Below are 4,954 nucleotides of genomic sequence, written 5' to 3'. Positions count from 1 at the left end.
GCAGTTAATCTTCACTATCTTGCAGCTACTGTGACAGAGGGAGTCAGCTGTAATTACTTCTTAAACCAGATCTCGTTTGTTACTTAGGACTAAATCTCTTGTGCACCAGCAAAGCTACCTACTGCTTAAAGCAGTCATTTGTGGTAACAAGAATTTGCTACTCTTAGCTATATCCTTCAGTGGCATTTGAGCCACTAATCTGGGTACTTGAAATGATCTGTTACTACTAGTTTACTTCCATTTGTACCCTTCTTTGTGCACTTCTTTTACAGGGTCATTCTTCTACCACAAAATGCACCGAGACTTGGATCTAGATAAAAATTGAGTCTATGGCTAATGTTCTCAGTTCTCTCACCTCAGAAACTTCATTAAAGTAAAACTGTATATTGAAGAGTTGAGATTAGAAAATATATTTGAGACTATGGAATGTGCTTGTTTAGTCAGGGGTAAACAAAACACCAGATTCCAGCAAGGGCCCAAATAAAAGGAAAAATATGCACCCAAACCTGCATATATACAGGGAAAGTGATTTCTTGGAAACATTTGGGTTCCATGACAAAGCAGCATCAAGAGCAGAAAGGGAGCATGAAAGAATTGGCAAATTGTACCTCACATTCTCCCATACACCTGCTGTACTTGTAGACTTGAATTTCCAGGTATATTCATTGATTTTTTTCAAACAAGAACCAGTGTTGTTATCGACATGTCTCTTGTGCAGAATTTTTTATAGTTATTAATATAAGATTTGTGCAGAACTGAGTCAATGGTAGCATGTACAAAATTTGGATCATAAATTGCAAACTACGCAGAGCATAGGATATCCTGCTAACGCTTACGTGTATCATAGGCATGTTAACTAGTATCCTAGATCGTACTGCACCCCACTTTCCCATTCTCTGGTACTTTGTAAGCTGCCAGCCCTGTTTCACTGCAGGGAGTAGGGGAGAGGGATCATGCTTCTGTATTTGAGATTTTTAAAGCTGTTGGGTACTTCATATAAAATGCCACGGACCTGTCACCACACCCACCATCAGAGCCTCTCCATTTTTGCAAGATGAATGTATCTAGGCACAGCAGCAGTGCTTTCAGTGGCAGCGCAGACGCATGCAGACTTCCTGAGCCAGAAGCGTTGTTTCCTGCACAATATGGGCCACATAAAATGAGACTGCAAAGTTGGAGTTACATCAGGCATGACTTTCTGTGTGGTCAGATATTGTCACTGATGACAAAGACAGGATTCCTTTGAGCGTCATGTCTGGCTCTGTGAGAAGAATTCTGCAAACGTGGGTGGGGCAGCTCAGCACCGAAATGAGATTTCTAGAATGGGAAGTACAATATTAACCGTATATTTGTGATAAGTTCAGCCCTTATTTGGTGAGATAATGACTAGTATAAGTGTGTTGTTGTTGAACAAGTAGAGGAGGAGAACTAGTCATGTGGAGACCCAAAGCATAATTCCACTATATCAGTGCTCTGGCAGCATGTTGGGACTGGAAAATCAACAGCAAGCAAGGTTATTTAGGAAATGAAAACAACCATTTTGATAAGAAGCGGTAGCAGACTTTTCTTGGACACTTTCTCAGCTGCATCAGGGTCACTGAAGGGGAAAAAATACTCTCCACGTATTCAGGTCTCCATGCTCTAGATCAAAAGGAAGGAGCAATTGTGTTGCAAGCTGTTGTAGACAACCATGGAAGACAAAGCCAGTGTCGGGTGATTTAGCAAGGTGTGTGATGTCTGGGTGTCCCACAGCTCTCTCCCGGCCATGCTGACAGAAGCAGGCTATGATCCCCCAAGTTCCCAGCATGCTGAGATCAACAGATTGACCCATCAAGAGCCCCTGGTGATTGTGCCTGCACCCTGACATCCAAGCTCATGAGCTCATCCATTGGCAATCTCCACTGAGACCTTTTCAATTACTGCTTAAGTTGCTGTCAAATATTAGTTGGACGCGTGTGCTTGTCCCGCTCAAAGAAAAATCATTGATCTTCTGTCAGACTTGATTCTACACGTTCTTTCCTACAACTTTTTTACATATGTAACAGTACCTATCTCCTAATCATGAGGATGTGCATCCCAAGGTTTTTCCTTCCCTACTTAATTTAGCACTGATGATGGTAGGTTATGTCACATACTTGGCAATGGGGGTGCTCTGGCTTGGGAGCAAGGAGAAGGCAAGACATCTGCAGAGACTTAGATCCGTCAGAAGTTAGGGACAGGAGGAGAGAAGCCAAAGACACTTCATAACAACGACAAGTAGAGTCAAGTAGCTCCTTGAGTTCAAACAGACTTTGGGCAAGATTTTATTTCACTTTTCAAACTTGCAATAGGTCAAGCATAGAAAAGTGTACAGAAGAGAATGATCACTCCCTTAAGGTATGCACGTCACCTTCATGCTGGGTGACATGATTCTGGGTGGTGAAAAAGCACATCTTTGACTAAGCCAGGGGAAGCCCATCAATGAATGTCCTGAAGTTGATGGCCATGCTGTGTCCTTGGACATGCTGAAGCCCTGGATCACAGCTTTGATCTGTTACTGTGACAAGGAATAAAGTCTCATGTCTTGAGTAATGTCAGGTAGCTTCCACTTTTCTATCCTAAGCTAAAAGCTCACTTTTACAACGCCTCACACAATGTCACCCAATGGTCAGAGTTGATATGGTAAGGGGGTGGGGAGTGCATAGGCCATGTCTAGCGTCACGTTATTGCATAAATTCTGTTCGGAATAAATGCATGCTTAGTCCAGTGTCAGAGACATACCTGTTTTCTCATAATTACCGCCACATAGTTATGGCATGAGAAAATCCTAGGAGAACATCAGGTGAGTGAGAAGCAGGTGCAATGGGTATAGATGCGGTAGAAGGGAAAGGGAGCTTTGTGTTTCAGGCTTGGACAAGTTAGGGCCGTGGCAGGCAGAACTGGAGTATTCATTTTTATCATTGGTCTTCCTGGAGGCAGGATTCTTACCAGTCCTGTGCTGTTTGGGGTCCCCTAGGCTCATGCATTTGCAAAGAAATGACACCACAGAAGAATTCATGCCTTGAGTTCCCATGGTGCAGTCGATAGATGTTTTCCACAGAATCCAAGCAGGTCAAATACCTCTGACTTGGTCCACTTGGGATCATGTGGAACAATGCCTAAGGAGCGTGCTTGCCAAGTACACGATTTCCACTGTGGCTCTGGTCCAGGCTCTGTCTGATCAGTAACACTATGCCGTCACCAAATTCTTCAAAGCTGCTGTTGTTGGAGCCGAGACAGTTTACAACAAAACACCAGATTCCAGCAAGGGCCCAAATAAAAGGCAAAATATGCACCCAAACCTGCATATATACAGGGAAAGTGATTTCTTGGAAACATTTGGGTTCCACGACAAAGCAGCATCAAGAGCAGAAAGGGAGCATGAGAGAATTGGCAAAAGAGCCTTTGGGCTGGCAAAGAAGGTTCATTCAGAAATGTGGTTATCTGATACCTGATCTTGCATAATCCTGCCAGATAAAAACTATTCCTTCATTTGTTTATTTACATATTCTTAGCCCCACCCCCACCTTCAGTCAAACACAGTGATCTTATACTAGCTCAACATCTTGTGCCCAAGGGCTGCAGCATTTTTAATCTAATACTAGCTACCCTACAGCCAGATCTACAGTTTTGTGAAGCCGCTGTCTCATTACTGTCTGTCTCTGCTGTTTACAGCTGCTGGCCTCTCGGCTCCCTCTGTCCAAACGCAACCTATGTAAGTGCTGGCAGATAGTAGAGAGGGTAACCAATGAAACTGGAGCACGCAGCCAGCTGTCTCTCCCTCCCCCTTCACGCCCCCCTCTTTTTTTTTTTTCTTTGTAAAGATATTTAGGTGTTGCTCTGTTCAGCATTAAAAGCCTCACTGTGCTCAGTAAAGCAATGCCTAAATATGTTCAAAAATATCAGTCAGTGTGTTAAGTGAAAAATCAATGAACGCTCAGGATAGCTTAGAGAGCAAGCCAGAAGTGACATAAAAGAAGATACAAAAAGATATTGAAGCTTAAAAAAGAAAAAAAAAAAAGAAAAGAAAGAAATGCAAAACACAGGTGGGGAATTTGGGTGGAAGAATATTTTTGAGGTGGAGAAAAGAGTGGGTATTAGAACCAAGAAAATAGCAAAAAATAATGAGACAAGCAAGATCCAGGGAAGAAACTTCACAGAGGAAAAAGTTGGAGAAAATAAAGAAAATGCAATCAGGGTACTAAGGAATGTCATTGAAAGATTAGAAAACCAGAAACAAAATGTAGAAGAACTGATAAACAAGAGAGACAGAAAACTGCACATATGGATACAGAGAAAGGTTAATTAAAATATTAAAAACAAGGAGCTAAACTCCTTATAATTAAACAAAATTTATATACACTATGAGAGATGCCAAGCAGTAAAGACTCAGCACTAAGTGGATTTTCTTAGTTTGGGCTGTTGTGCAAACCAGCCACCCTCATGTGATACTACGCCTAAGCTACGTCTTGCCAGGAACCTCGCATTTCAGTGGGTCTCTGCTCACCCACGCATTTCCATGCTGCACTTTCTTCCTGGGTGTCAACACACTTTTAAAGTTCCGAGCCTGAAAGAAGGTGGTGATGAGAAATTCTTGCTTAATTTTTCCCTATTTCTGATATTTTTCTTTCATCCATTCCAATAGCAATTGCGACTCCTGTGTCATCAAATACACATCCTCAGATCTAATCCTACTTCCATGTAACTCAACAGGTGACTTCTGCTGGCTTCTGTGAGAGCCTGTGGAGAGCAGCCAGTATCAGGGTGCAGAGGGTAGGTACTGGTTCATAGAATCATAGAATCATAGAATCATTAAGGTTGGAAAAGACCTCCAAGATCATCGAGTCCAACCGTCAACCCAACAACACCATGCCCACTAAACCATGTCCCTAAGTGCCGCATCTACACGTCTTTTAAATACTTCCAGGGATGGTGA

This window comes from Pygoscelis adeliae, unplaced genomic scaffold (assembly GCF_000699105.1).
Source record: "Pygoscelis adeliae isolate BGI_AS28 unplaced genomic scaffold, ASM69910v1 Scaffold226, whole genome shotgun sequence".
Taxonomy (NCBI): domain Eukaryota; kingdom Metazoa; phylum Chordata; class Aves; order Sphenisciformes; family Spheniscidae; genus Pygoscelis; species Pygoscelis adeliae.
This window is presented reverse-complemented; position numbering follows the sequence as displayed.